General features: G+C 49.0%; 1 protein-coding gene across 2 annotated transcripts in view; it reads right to left on the reverse strand.

The window, feature by feature from the left end:
- TRAF3 (TNF receptor associated factor 3) overlaps positions 1-12,389 on the reverse strand; it is a 110,132-nt gene extending 97,743 nt beyond the window's left edge. The window contains exon 1 of one of the 2 annotated variants that reach the window (XM_075330519.1): positions 12,057-12,389. The gene's annotated coding sequence lies outside the window, so the exon portion shown is untranslated. Of the gene's footprint in view, positions 1-5,159; positions 5,219-12,056 lie in introns of those variants that run through there. The other variant, XM_075330521.1, reaches the window with a different exon arrangement.
- Between the last annotated feature and the right edge of the window lie 3,458 nt (positions 12,390-15,847).

The following is a 15,847-nucleotide window of genomic DNA, read 5'->3' on the forward strand; positions in this document are numbered from 1 at the left end:
TATAAAGTCCTATATGTGCCTTTCTAGGAACTCTCCCCAAGTGTACGCTTCACAGCTACATCGCTCAGTACCGAGGTCCTATTTGTAGATTGCTAGGAAGTGTCTCTCCCCGAGTGCAGGATTCACAGCTACATCGCTCAGTACTATTGTATAAAGTCCTATTTGTGGCTTTCTAGGAACTCTCCCCAAGTGTACGCTTCACAGCTACATCACTCAGTACTGGAGGTCCTATTTGTGGATTTCTGAAAGTGTTGATCTCTCCCCAAGTGTACGCTTCACAGCTACATCACTCAGTACTGGAGGTCCTATTTGTAGATTGCTAGGAAGTGTCTCTCCCCGAGTGCAGGATTCACAGCTACATCGCTCAGTGCTATTGTATAATGTCCTATATGTGGCTTTCTAGGAACTCTCCCCAAGTGTACGCTTCACAGCTACATCGCTCAGTACTGGAGGTCCTATTTGTGGATTGCTAGGAAGTGTCTCTCCCCAAGTGCAGGATTCACAGTTATATCGCTCAGTACTGAGGTATAATGTCCTATTTGTGGCTTTCTAGGAAGTGCTGATCTCTCCCCTGGTGCAGGATTCACAGCTACATCGCTCAGTGCTACTATGTAATATCCTGTAGCAGTTGACTGTGTGTGCTGTGTGTTGGAGACATTGTAGCAGCTAGCCTCCACCCACTAGCTCTGAGACACACAGAAAAGTCACCTGAACCTATAGGCACATTTTCATAGAGACATTTGGCTGTGGATATTTACTTGAGAACATCATGTGTCATTAGTGTAATTACATTATATCTATATATAATTACAAGAGATAACAATCAGACCACATCCAGGCGACTCCACCATTGGCAGGAGCGTGGTACAGTATGTATGGTGTGAAGCGCGAGAGGATGCGGAGATGGTTTGGTCACGGTAAATCGTCACTTCTGATGATCCCTATAATCCCTGCACTCGTGCATTTGTCCATATTTTACAGCATTCCATTCGCAGAAAAGCCCCGAGACGTCGCGTTCTATCAGGGGAACTATTTTAAAAACATTATTTTTGGTAAAAGAGGCACTGAGCAATGTGCAGCGATCTATCCCTTCACAGAGGCTTTGGAGTTCCCCTTTTTGTTCGCAAACAGAAGATTGTGTCAACAGAGCAGGAGCGTTACCTGGCCGTGCAGACAAAGAAAGAAAGAAAGAGAAAGAAAAGAAAGAAAAGAAAGAAAGAGAAAGAAAGAAAAGAAAGAAAGAGAAAGAAAAGAAAGAAAAGAAAGAAAAAAAATGTTTTATTTTTTATCAATACTCCTGCATGCCCTGCTTTATGAGAACCGTAAAATGCAGTGAAATCTGACACTCAACGATCCAGAAAGTCTGATAATCCAGAAAGTCTGATAATCCGGAAAGTCTGATAATCCGGAAAGTCTAATAATCCAGCAAGTCTGATAATCCGGAAAGTCTGATAATCCGGAAAGTCTGATAATCCAGAAAGTCTAATAATCCAGCAAGTCTGATAATCCAGAACGTCTGATAATCCAGAAAGTCTGATAATCCAGCAAGTCTGATAATCCAGAACGTCTGATAATCCAGAACGTCTGATAATCAGGAAAGTCTGATAATCAGGAAAGTCTGATAATCAGGAAAGTCTGATAATCCAGAAAGTCTAATAATCCAGCAAGTCTGATAATCCAGAACGTCTGATAATCCAGAACGTCTGATAATCCAGCACAAAACTTCAATAATGTGAAATGTCCCAAGACCGGTCATTTTCTACGTTCACATAATTAATTTATCATTTTCCGTTGCAAGAAAAAAGGATATATATATTACTATTACTATTACTTTTCAGCAGCTGGATGTAGACACAAGTTTTCTCATTCAGTGACAACAAGCAGAGATCTTGACAGATTTCATTGCATATCAGCAGAGCCCGCAGAGGACCTGGCGCTGCTAGGAGAGGGCTGGATTTTCAGTTCTTGTGCAATGTTTGGCCACTTTTCAATATTCAAAACTGGACGGACAACAACGTTACATCCACAGGTGACTTATTAATCCTCACAATAAAAGACATCATCACTAGTACCGAGCACCCGAGCATGGTAGTGCCCACTCATCACTAGTTACCAGTACAGAGCCCCCGAGCATGGTAGTGCCCTCTCATCACTAGTTACCAGTACAGAGCACCCGAGCATGGTAGTGCCCGCTCATCACTAGTTACCAGTACTGAACACCCGAGCATGGTAGTGCCCGCTCATCACTAGTTACCAGTACAGAGCACCCGAGCATGGTAGTGCCCTCTCATCACTAGTTACCAGTACAGAGCACCCGAGCATGGTAGTGCCCGCTCATCACTAGTTACCAGTACAGAGCACCCGAGCATGGTAGTGCCCGCTCATCACTAGTTACCAGTACAGAGCACCCGAGCATGGTAGTGCCCTCTCATCACTAGTTACCAGTACAGAGCACCCGAGCATGGTAGTGCCCGCTCATCACTAGTTACCAGTACAGAGCACCCGAGCATGGTAGTGCCCTCTCATCACTAGTTACCAGTACTGAGCACCTGAGCATGGTAGTGCCCACTCATCACTAGTTACCAGTACAGAGCCCCCGAGCATGGTAGTGCCCTCTCATCACTAGTTACCAGTACTGAGCACCTGAGCATGGTAGTGCCCACTCATCACTAGTTACAAGCACTGAGCACCTGAGCATGGTAGTGCCCGCTCATCACTAGTTACAAGCACTGAGCACCTGAGCATGGTAGTGCCCGCTCATCACTAGTTACCAGTACTGAGCACCTGAGCATGGTAGTGCTCACTCATCACTAGTTACCAGTACTGAGCACCCGAGCATGGTAGTGCCCGCTCATCACTAGTTACCAGTACTGAGCACCTGAGCATGGTAGAGCCCGCTCATCACTAGTTACCAGTACTGAGCACCCGAGCATGGTAGTGCTCGCTCATCACTAGTTACCAGTACTGAGCACCTGAGCATGGTAGAGCCCGCTCATCACTAGTTACCAGTACTGAGCACCGGAGCATGGTAGTGCTCGCTCATCACTAGTTACCAGTACTGAGCACCCGAGCATGGTAGAGCCCGCTCATCACTAGTTACCAGTACTGAGCACCTGAGCATGGTAGTGCCCACTCATCACTAGTTACCAGTACAGAGCACCCGAGCATGGTAGTGCCCGCTCATCACTAGTTACCAGTACAGAGCACCTGAGCATGATAGTGCCCCCTCATCACTAGTTACCAGTACTGAGCACCCGAGCATGGTAGAGCCCGCTCATCACTAGTTACCAGTACTGAGCACCTGAGCATGGTAGTGCTCGCTCATCACTAGTTACCAGTACCGAGCACCCGAGCATGGTAGAGCCCGCTCATCACTAGTTACCAGTACTGAGCACCCGAGCATTGTAGTGCCCGCTCATCACTAGTTACCAGTACTGAGCACCCGAGCATTGTAGTGCCCGCTCATCACTAGTTACCAGTACTGAGCACCTGAGCATGGTAGAGCCCGCTCATCACTAGTTACCAGTACTGAGCACCTGAGCATGGTAGTGCCCGCTCATCACTAGTTACCAGTACAGAGCACCTGAGCATGATAGTGCCCGCTCATCACTAGTTACCAGTACTGAGCACCCGAGCATGGTAGTGCCCCCTCATCACTAGTTACCAGTACTGAGCACCTGAGCATGGTAGTGCCCGCTCATCACTAGTTACAAGTACTGAGCACCCGAGCATGGTAGTGCCCGCTCATCACTAGTTACGAGTACTGAGCACCCGAGCATGGTAGTGCCCCCTCATCACTAGTTACCAGTACTGAGCACCTGAGCATGGTAGAGCCCGCTCATCACTAGTTACCAGTACTGAGCACCCGAGCATGGTAGTGCCCGCTCATCACTAGTTACCAGTACTGAGCACCTGAGCATGGTAGTGCCCGCTCATCACTAGTTACCAGTACTGAGCACCCGAGCATGGTAGTGCCCACTCATCACTAGTTACGAGTACTGAGCACCCGAGCATGGTAGTGCCCGCTCATCACTAGTTACGAGTACTGAGCACCCGAGCATGGTAGTGCCCACTCATCACTAGTTACGAGTACTGAGCACCCGAGCATGGTAGTGCCCGCTCATCACTAGTTACGAGTACTGAGCACCCGAGCATGGTAGTGCCCGCTCATCACTAGTTACGAGTACTGAGCACCCGAGCATGGTAGTGCCCGCTCATCACTAGTTACCAGTACTGAGCACCCGAGCATGGTAGTGCCCACTCATCACTAGTTACGAGTACTGAGCACCCGAGCATGGTAGTGCCCGCTCATCACTAGTTACGAGTACTGAGCACCCGAGCATGGTAGTGCCCGCTCATCACTAGTTACGAGTACTGAGCACCCGAGCATGGTAGTGCCCGCTCATCACTAGTTACCAGTACAGAGCACCCAAGCATGGTAGTGCCCGCTCATCACTAGTTACGAGTACTGAGCACCCGAGCATGGTAGTGCCCCCTCATCACTAGTTACCAGTACTGAGCACCCGAGCATGGTAGTGCCCGCTCATCACTAGTTACCAGTACTGAGCACCCGAGCATGGTAGTGCCCACTCATCACTAGTTACCAGTACTGAGCACCCGAGCATGGTAGTGCCCGCTCATCACTAGTTACCAGTACTGAGCACCTGAGCATGGTAGTGCCCGCTCATCACTAGTTACCAGTACTGAGCACCCGAGCATGGTAGTGCCCGCTCATCATTAGTAATAACTTATATGCATTGTCCAACCTTTTTAAATAGAAGGGTAACCTGTATTGGAGTAGATCCAGTAAGGCTATGTCTGCATGCTGCAGAAAATTTGTTCACAAAAAAAAAAAAAAAAACCCATGTGTTTTTGCACTTTTTTCCATGCATTTGGTGAAATCAGTGGCTGGAAGGGCTAAAAAAAAAACGCACAATGAATGGACACGCTGCTTTTTTTTGCTGTATCAAACACTGCAAGGAAAATAAGCAAAGTGTGCACAGCGTTTCCAGATTCTAATAGACTTTGCTGGGAGAAGGAAAGACAGACAGGTTTGGGCAACAAACTGCACCAAAAAATGTTTCAAAGACGCGGCAAAAACCGCAGTGTGCACAGTGCACTATAATGAATATATGCAGAATATGCAGGGCTCCACTCACGTTATGTGGGACGCCGGCCTCGCTCCTGGATCTCCTCAGAACCGCGCTTACCTCTAGAGAAGCCTGATCCTGAGTGATCGTGACATAACACATTCATGCGCCCAACCATGTAATTAACAGTGGGAAAGCACCCAGGCAATTACGCATTCCTGAAACACTCTGTGCTGCAGTTAGCACATGCGTTATACTCTCAGGACGGCTCTCCCTGAGGTTTCCACATAAACCCTCATCTGTGCGATGCCCGGGGCCAGGACATGGCGGCTCCGTCGCTCTCATCAGCCACATAAAGGAAAAATAAAGCTAGAGTCGCATGCTCTGTAGGGAAATCTCGTTGCGTGGAGTGACCAAGTGGAAATCTTGTGAGCCAAAAACCAGAAGAAATCTGACTACAGCCAGACACAGAGGTCTCAGGAAAGCCCCAAGTATTTTAAGGCCGAGAGTCTAAAAAAAAAAAATACAGAACAGTCATTGCTGGAGCGGCGGCGGCTCCGGGGGCACAAGGTGTGATACTGTCACTATCAGGGGGAGGGGGCACATAAATGGGGCGGCTGCTGTACATGACCACCACAGGACGCGTGGACCGGACCCTCCTGCCTGACCCGAGTATTACTAACAACATATACCGATGAAGAGTCACCGGTCCGATCCAACCGAGCATGCACAGATTAGTGAGGGTGCCACGATTACACCGGGTACGGTCAGTCCTACCTGCTCTGCTCATGCGTATCAGCACAAGGCTCTGGTGAATGTGCCGAGGTATGCATGCTCAGGTATGCACGCTCAGGTATGCACGCTCAGGTATGCACGCTCAGGTATGCACACTCAGGTATGCGCCCTGGTGCACGTGCTCAGGTATGCACACTCAGGTATGCACCCTGGTACACGCGCTCAGGTATGTGCCATGGTGCACGCGCTCAGGTATGTGCCCTGGTGCACGCGCTCAGGTATGCACGCTCAGGTATGCACCCTGGTTAATGTGCTCAGGTATGCGCCCTGGTGCACGCGCTCCGGTATGTATGCTCAGGTATGTGTCCTGGTGCACATGCTCAGGTAAGCACACTCAGGTATGCACACTTAGGTATGCGCCCTGGTACACGCGCTCAGGTATGTATGCCCAGGTATGTGCCCTGGTGCATGTGCTCAGGTATGCACGGTCAGGTATGTGCCCTGGTGCACACGCTCAGGTATGCACGCTCAGGTATGTGCCCTGGTGCACACGCTCAGGTATGTATGCCCAGGTATGTGCCCTGGTGCATGTGCTCAGGTATGCACGGTCAGGTATGTGCCCTGGTGCACACGCTCAGGTATGCACGCTCAGGTATGTGCCCTGGTGCACGCGCACTCAGATATGCATGCTCAGGTATACGCCCTGGTGCACGCGCACTCAGATATGCATGCTCAGGTATACGCCCTGGTGCACGCGCACTCAGATATGCATGCTCAGGTATGTGCCCTGGTTAATGTGCTCAGGTATGCACACTCAGGTATGTGCCCTGGTGCACGCGCACTCAGGTATGCATGCTCAGGTATACGCCCTGGTGCACGCGCACTCAGATATGCATGCTCAGGTATACGCCCTGGTGCACGCGCACTCAGATATGCATGCTCAGGTATGTGCCCTGGTTAATGTGCTCAGGTATGCGCGCTCAGGTATGCGCCCTGGTGCACGCGCACTCAGATATGCATGCTCAGGTATGTGCCCTGGTTAATGTGCTCAGGTATGCACACTCAGGTATGTGCCATGGTGCACGCGCTCAGTTATGTGCCCTGGTGCATGCACATACCTGGCGCCCCTTTTGCTGCGGTGGTGCATCCGTTCTGGAGCTCTGATATCGCTTTTTCTCACCTGCTGATGGGAGGGACTGGTCGGCCATGTTTAAGACACCCCTACCATAAAAAGCGTGCTGTATGCTGTGATAAGTCAAGTGGGCATTTAGCCTGTACATAAGAGCCATGCTGTCTGGTAGTTAACCCTGCCGCTTCTAGGCTTTGATTCAGCATTAGATCTTGCGCATGCGCTGCTGCCTGGGCATGAGCAGAACAGCAAAGTATAGGAGGTCGGCACATGTAGGACGTCTGACACATGCCCATTCCCCACTCACCATTGGCAACAACTTCAAAAGAGCGGTGGCACCAGGGACGGGCACTATACATTGGCTTGTGGCTATCAGGGAATGCTGAGACTTGTAGTTTTGCAATAGCTGGAGGATCTGAAAATCGGCGACACTTCCTCCTGATAGATCCCAATCACGGAGGGTGAAGGTGACCGTGTACGGTGATCTATAGGCAGGAAATCCCCTATATTATATAAGGAAGGTTCTTTCAGGTCTCGCTTGTTGTTGCCATACAAAGGTCATTGCACAGACTTGTTTTCTTGTACGAAGGTTACCTGCAATGAGAGCGGAGTTTATAGCAGGGAGGGAAGAGGGAACGAGTCCCAAGGGAGGAGTGACAGCAGCATGACCGTCCACGGACGGGAACCCGAGGGGCCGACGGCCACCGCAGCGCTATAATACGAGCGTCCGCACATGTCCCACCCAACTCTCCCAGAGCTCTGCAAGGCTGAACAGAAAAGTGACAGCTGCTGCAGGACGCACGTACCGAGCGGTTGTCACTTCATATAACATATTATAATATATTGTGTTGTGCAGAAGTCTGGTGGATTCACAGCTGATAGTCCTACTGAATACACTGTTAGAATTTGTATTATGGCAAGAAAAAAGCAGCTACGTAAAGAAAAACAAGTGGCCATCATTACTTTAGGAAATGAAGGTCAGTCAGTCCGAAAAATTGGGAAAACTTTGAAAGTGTCCCCAAGTGCAGTGGCAAAAACCATCAAACACTACAAAGAAACTGTCTCACATGAGGACCGCCCCAGGAAAGGAAGACCAAGAATCACCTCTGCTGCGGAGGATAAGTTTATCTGAGTCACCAGCCTCAGAAATCGCAGGTTAACAGCAGCTCAGATTAGAGACCAGGTCAATGCCACACAGAGTTCTAGCAGCAGACACATCTCTAGAACAACTGTTAAGAGGAGACTTTGTGCAGCAGGCCTTCATGGTAAAATAGCTGCTAGGAAACCACTGCTAAGCACAGGCAACAAGCAGAAGAGACTTGTTTGGGCTAAAGAACACAAGGAATGGATATTAGACCAGTGGAAATCTGTGCTTTGTTCTGATGAGTCCAAATTTGAGATCTTTGGATCCAACCACCGTGTCTTTGTAGAACAGGTGAACGGATGGACTCTACATGGCTGGTTCCCACCGTGAAGCATGGAGGAGGAGGTGTGATGGTGTGGGGGGGGCTTTGCTGGTGACACTGTTGGGGATTTATTCAAAATTGAAGGCATACTGAACCAGCATGACTACCACAGCATCTTGCAGCGGCGTGCTATTCCATCCGGCTTGCGTTAGTTGGACCATCACTTATTTTTCAACAGGACATTGACCCCAAACACACCTCCAGGCTGTGTAAGGGCTATGTGACTAAGAAGGAGAGTGATGGGGTGCTACGCCAGATGACCTGGCCTCCACAGTCACCAGACCTGAACCCAATCGAGATGGTTTGGGGTGAGCTGGACCGCAGAGTGAAGGCAAAAGGGTCAACAAGTGCTCAGCATCTCTGGGAACTCCTTCAAGACTGTTGGAAAACCATTTCCGGTGACTACCTCCTGAAGCTCATCAAGAGAACGCCAAGAGTGTGCAAAGCAGTAATCAAAGCAAAAGGTGGCTACTTTGAAGAACCTAGAATATAAGACATATTTTCAGTTGTTTCACACTTTTTTGTTAAGTATTTCATTCCCCATGTGTTAGATCATAGTTTTGATGCCTTCAATGTGAATCTACAATTTTCACAATCATGAAAATAAAGAATACTCTTTGAATGAGAAGGTGTGTCCAAACTTTTGGTCTGTACTGTATATAAAAATAATTTATTTAGTGACCATTTCAGGACTGTTGGATGCAACAGTAACAAACCCTCAGCTGTGAGAAATACTGGATCTAAACAGGTTTTGGAGCTAAATAGGACAGTTCTAATTGGCTGACAGCAAGCGGAGATCCTGGAAATAGTGGAGGATTACAACAAAAAAGTATATTACAAAGTTGCAGAACTTTAAGGCTTTATTTACATAAAAAAAAAAACAAATTTGAAAAGAAAATGATATCAATGTCATGAACCAACAAGTGGTAAATGCCGGTTAGCCTCGACTCTCGGTTGCTGTTAGAAGAGCAGTGTTTGCACAGACGGGACCTGATGTGGATTGGGGGGGCTCCGACTCTGCAAACAGCACCCCAAATGTCTATTAAAAGGGTGCAGACAGCATCCATAACATAAGGCAGCCGCTAACAATCATGGTTGAATGTTTTGCCTTCTATATAAAGAGATTGTCAGCACAGGATGACTGTTCAAACCCAGCACAGGCGCTCCTACATCATGGCATGGGCAGTTATTTAAGCTTACGGTCCACAGAGATGCTCTGGTTTCTAAATCTGACCCAATATTGCAGCTAACGGTTTGTTACAATGTGTCAGTGTAAGAAAGGCCGAGTCTCCTGGAATCCCGGCCTGTGCCTTCTGCGCTGACACATTGTAACAACCTACACTTTCTACCTCCCCCGCTATTCCTCCTTCTATTGTTCTGGACCGTGGTGATGAGTAAATCCTGCATCAGTCGTGTGATTTCATATCTAGCGCATTGGTGCGGCCATCACCGAAAATCGATCCGCGAGAACGAAGCTGCTTTATATAAGAATCAGGATATCCTCTAATTATAGAGGCCGGGTCAGTATACTGCACCTCCACCAGAGGGCGATGCAGATATAATTGTGTGCACATGGCCATACAACAGCTTGGAGCTGGAAGGAGCCATAGGAAGGACATAAGGAGATCTATGGGACACTATACGATCTCTCCATACTGCAGAGTAAGGAACGCTGCACTTAAAGGGATTGTCCATTCCTGTGATATGGATGGACTATCCTTAGGATAGATTGGTGTGGGTCGGGGCAGCCAGAACAGCACAGCGCCACACATCTTGTAGTGGTCATTTTGGGAATTGCAACTCAGGTCATATTCACTTCAATAGTAACATACCTGCAGTAGCGGAGAACGGCCACCACACAGAGAACGGCGCTGTGGTGTTCTCTTTTTAGTGCCAGGTGTCATCCCCCCACCAATCTAACTCCAGGATAACCCCTTTAAGTCACGACAGGTCTCTATGGAGATTTTGTAGGTGAAGGTGGTCGCGTTCAGTTCTGCTGCCATGATCAGCCATAGTAGATCAAATTTTCATCTTTCGATTAAGGGGATCACGTCTCCTCCTTCTCCCCTCTCACAGCATAAATCTCAGGGAGAGAAACTGCAGCTGCATCCCCCTCCTCTCCAGCATGTACTGAGACGCCGCTCAATGATTTTTTTTTCTGGAGACTAAAGAGGATTTTCATAATAGGGAAAAGGAAAATGATAGGTTATTGGAGGGTACCCAGCACCTAAATCCCTCACCCATCACCTTTCAGGTTCAGCTGGATGTTATCACTTATGTGGATGGAGCACAGCGCCATCAGTTGTATAGTGGTCGTAGTGGGGTACTGCAGGTCCACTGCTTCATATTGGGGCAGATGCGCAGTACCTGGCCGTGGCCACAACACAGATGATGGCGCTGTGCTGTGCAGATCTGCAGCTTATGATCTCATCTGGACGGCACCAGTCAGTAGGGACACCGGGTATCGCACCCCCAGTCACCTATCCTCAGATTAGTGGACAATCCCTTTAAGACTATGCCAGTTTCCTTACATTCGTCTCCATACTCACAGGTATACATATACGGATCACTGTGCATTTCCGCTCTGGGCTTGAATCTGACCAGGAACGATACCAACATGGCGGCTGTATGCTCCCCCCACACATCGGAGCCCCCCATTACAGCCGGCACATTCTCCGCACAGCGCTGCAGGACTACGTCTCCGCGACATAAAATAAGAAGAAATTCAGTTTTTCCACCGTCCAATCCAGAAGTGCAGGTCGTTCTTGTAAGAAAGCGGCGCCCCCTGGCGGTCAGCAGAAGTACTGCACCCCCCAAATTACATTCTACAACCGTCTCCACTTCACATCAGCACACGGTAATATCATGTACCACTCCCGGAAATTACAGCCAGGTTTTGGGGGTGTTTTTTATTTATTTTTTTTTATTTTATTTTTGTTAAATAAATAAATAAATAAATCCAATCTCATCATCATGATGGAAATTCTCACTGAGAACATAAAATAATCGACTTCAAGAGGAAAAACAGAAAAAAACAAAAAAAAACAAAAAAAATATTATAAATAAATGGTGGAAATGATTTAAAAAAAAAATAATGGCTATACCGGACGCAAGATTCCAAAGTATTCCATCATTCCGAGTGGATACATTTGTGATACAATGTAACAGTTTATTTTTAACCCCTTCCCCTCCTTGGATGACACAGCACCGTGATCAGGGCAGATATCGCTCAGTCATATATTTATTTATTCATGCAGTCGCTGTATATTCACACGCTTCCCCCCCACCCCACCCCCTCCATGTTTTCCTGCAATGATCCAGTGCACATCACTGCGGTATCGTTACCCAGGTGGAGGGCACATATTTAAGGCTCTGCGTATATGGAAGCAATCAATCACTGCCCCATCCGTCGCTGGCACCGGGGGGGGGGGGTAACCTCCTTTGCAGCACTCCCTGTTGCTGCATCCAGCATGCCAAAATGGGAACGAGGACATTTTTTTGCAGCCAAAACCCATAGAAAAAAAAATAATAAAATGGAAAAAAAAAACCCCTGCAAAGCCATTCATTTTCCCTAAGTGCCCCCCTCTGCAGCACTAAGGTCACTGCTCACATTGCCCATTAGCACAGTGTCCTTACCTTTTCCTCACTTTACTGAATTCGGCGTCGGGTCGTAGCACCAGATCCCTTGATTCCATTGTAAAATTAAATGAAAAAAATATATTTATATATATATTAATTAATGCAAATGAAAAAGTGAATTATGAGCAAAGCGGCCGTGCTGGGCTATAGGTGAGCGGGCGGGTGGGCACGGGATAGGTAAGCCGCTGGCATACACTAGGTGCACAGCAGACCGGAGCTGCTGGTAGCAATGAGGCCATTGCAGTGCGGAGGGGTCAGGGGAGGAACAGATGCTGCAGATCCTGGAGCAGACAGCACAGCACCCATAGCAGCGCTGCTGTACTCCGGCTGGGTGCCACCAGCGCACAGGGGTATTGCCTGTTTAAAGGATCGCCTGAAAGAATGAAAAGGAGAGTATAGGCAGAGCTCACCCCCTCTGCAAATAGGAATGGTAGAGCCCAAGGAGGAAAAAAAAAAAAAAAAAAAAAAAAGATCAGGTTGGGCAGTTTTTGCAGAACAGTCTATGGATGACAAGAAAAAAAATACTGAAATGTAACATTGTATCTTCACCTGCAGATAATCAGTATATACAGGGTGTGATATCCACCGAGGGGTGCAGGCGTTACACCGATCAGTCAGAGGGATCAACTGATGAAATGATCCCGATCCACTCAGCAATCACCGATAATAGTCATTTATATTTATACAGCGACAACATATTCCGCACTTTACAGTTCACAAATATGTAAATGGTCGTCCACCTGTATAACGAGCGATCGTGACGGCGTGCTTTACCTCTCTGATCTGGCAATGCTCAGATGTTGCAGATATGTATTACTACATGTGAATAGGGTATAACAAAAAAACAGCTAAAAAAAACCCAGCGACTCCGCATCTGAGTCTGCATATAACACGATGGCAGACTTGCAAAAAAAAAAAAAATTCATCCTAAGTGATGAGCGGGCACTACCATGCTCGGGTGCTCAGTACTGGTAGCTAGTGATGAGTGGGCACTACCATGCTCAGGTGCTCTGTACTGGTAACTAGTGATGAGCGGGCACTACCATGCTCGGGTGCTCTGTACTCGTAACTAGTGATGAGCGGGCACTACCATGCTCGGGTGCTCGGTACTGGTAACTAGTGATGAGCGGGCACTACCATGCTCAGGTGCTCAGTACTGGTAACTAGTGATGAGTGGGCACTACCATGCTCGGGTGCTCGGTACTGGTAACTAGTGATGAGCGGACACTACCATGCTCGGGTGCTCTGTACTGGTAACTAGTGATGGGCGGGCACTACCATGCTCAGGTGCTCAGTACTGGTAACTAGTGATGAGTGGGCACTACCATGCTCAGGTGCTCTGTACTCGTAACTAGTGATGAGCGGGCACTACCATGCTTGGGTGCTCGGTACTGGTAACTAGTGATGAGCGGGCACTACCATGCTCGGGTGCTCGGTACTGGTAACTAGTGATGAGCGGGCACTACCATGCTCGGGTGCTCAGTACTGGTAACTAGTGATGAGCGGGCACTACCATGCTCGGGTGCTCGGTACTGGTAACTAGTGATGAGCGGGCACTACCATGCTCAGGTGCTCTGTACTCGTAACTAGTGATGAGCGGGCACTACCATGCTCGGGTGCTCGGTACTGGTAACTAGTGATGAGCGGGCACTACCATGCTCAGGTGATCAGTACTCGTAACTAGTGATGAACGGGCACTACCATGCTCGGGTGCTCGGTACTGGTAACTAGTGATGAGCGGGCACTACCATGCTCGGGTGCTCGGTACTGGTAACTAGTGATGAGCGGGCACTACCATGCTCAGGTGCTCGGTACTCATACAGTAACTAGTGATGATCGGGCACTACCATGCTCAGGTGCTCAGTACTGGTAACTAGTCATGAGCGGGCACTACCATGCTCGGGTACTCAGTACAGGTAACTAGTGATGAGCGGGCACTACCATGCTCGGGTGCTCTGTACTCGTAACTAGTGATGAGCGGGCACTACCATGCTCGGGTGCTCTGTACTCTTAACTAGTGATGAGCGGGCACTACCATGCTCTTGTGCTCAGTACTGGTAACTAGTGATGAGCGGGCACTACCATGCTCGGGTACTCAGTACTGGTAACTAGTGATGAGCGGGCACTACCATGCTCAGGTGCTCTGTACTCGTAACTAGTGATGATCGGGCACTACCATGCTCAGGTGCTCAGTACTGGTAACTAGTCATGAGCGGGCACTACCATGCTCGGGTACTCAGTACAGGTAACTAGTGATGAGCGGGCACTACCATGCTCGGGTGCTCTGTACTCGTAACTAGTGATGAGCGGGCACTACCATGCTCGGGTGCTATGTACTCTTAACTAGTGATGAGCGGGCACTACCATGCTCTTGTGCTCAGTACTGGTAACTAGTGATGAGCGGGCACTACCATGCTCGGGTACTCAGTACTGGTAACTAGTGATGAGCGGGCACTACCATGCTCGGGTGCTCAGTACTGGTAACTAGTGATGAGCGGGCACTACCATGCTCTTGTGCTCAGTACTGGTAACTAGTGATGAGCGGGCACTACCATGCTCGGGTGCTCAGTACTCGTAACTAGTGATGAGTGGGCACTACCATGCTCGGGTGCTCAGTACTCGTAACTAGTGATGAGTGGGCACTACCATGCTCGGGTGCTCAGTACTCGTAACTAGTGATGAGTGGGCACTACCATGCTCGGGTGCTCAGTACTCGTAACTAGTGATGAGTGGGCACTACCATGCTCGGGTGCTCAGTACTCGTAACTAGTGATGAGCGGGCACTACCATGCTCGGGTGCTCAGTACTGGTAACTAGTGATGAGTGGGCACTACCATGCTCGGGTGCTCAGTACTGGTAACTAGTGATGAGTGGGCACTACCATGCTCGGGTGCTCAGTACTGGTAACTAGTGATGAGTGGGCACTAACATGCTCGGGTGCTCAGTACTGGTAACTAGTGATGAGCGGGCACTACCATGCTCGGGTGCTCTGTACTCGTAACTAGTGATGAGCGGGCACTACCATGCTCGGGTGCTCAGTACTGGTAACTAGTGATGAGCGGGCACTACCATGCTCGGGTGCTCTGTACTCGTAACTAGTGATGAGCGGGCACTGCCATGCTCGGGTGCTCAGTACTGGTAACTAGAGATGAGCGGGCACTACCATGCTCGGGTGCTATGTACTCGTAACTAGTGATGAGTGGGCACTACCATGCTCGGGTGCTCAGTACTGGTAACTAGTGATGAGTGGGCACTACCATGCTCGGGTGCTCTGCACTCGTAACTAGTGATGAGCGGGCACTACCATGCTCTTGTGCTCAGTACTGGTAACTAGTGATGAGCGGGCACTACCATGCTCTTGTGCTCAGTACTGGTAACTAGTAATGAGCGGGCACTACTATGCTCGGGTGCTCAGTACTGGTAACTAGTGATGAGTGGGCACTACCATGCTCGGGTGCTCAGTACTGGTAACTAGTGATGAGTGGGCACTACCATGCTCAGGTGCTCAGTACTCGTAACTAGTGATGAGTGGATACTACCATGCTCGGGTGCTCTGTACTCGTAACTAGTGATGAGCGGGCACTACCATGCTCGGGTGCTCAGTACTGGTAACTAGTGATGAGCGGGCACTACCATGCTCGGGTGCTCAGTACTCGTAACTAGTGATGAGCGGGCACTACCATGCTCGGGTGCTCAGTACTGGTAACTAGTGATGAGCGGGCACTACCATGCTCGGGTGCTCTGTAATCGTAACTAGTGATGAGCGGGCACTACCATGCTCGGGTGCT

This window comes from Anomaloglossus baeobatrachus, chromosome 12, assembly GCF_048569485.1.
Source record: "Anomaloglossus baeobatrachus isolate aAnoBae1 chromosome 12, aAnoBae1.hap1, whole genome shotgun sequence".
Classification (NCBI taxonomy): domain Eukaryota; kingdom Metazoa; phylum Chordata; class Amphibia; order Anura; family Aromobatidae; genus Anomaloglossus; species Anomaloglossus baeobatrachus.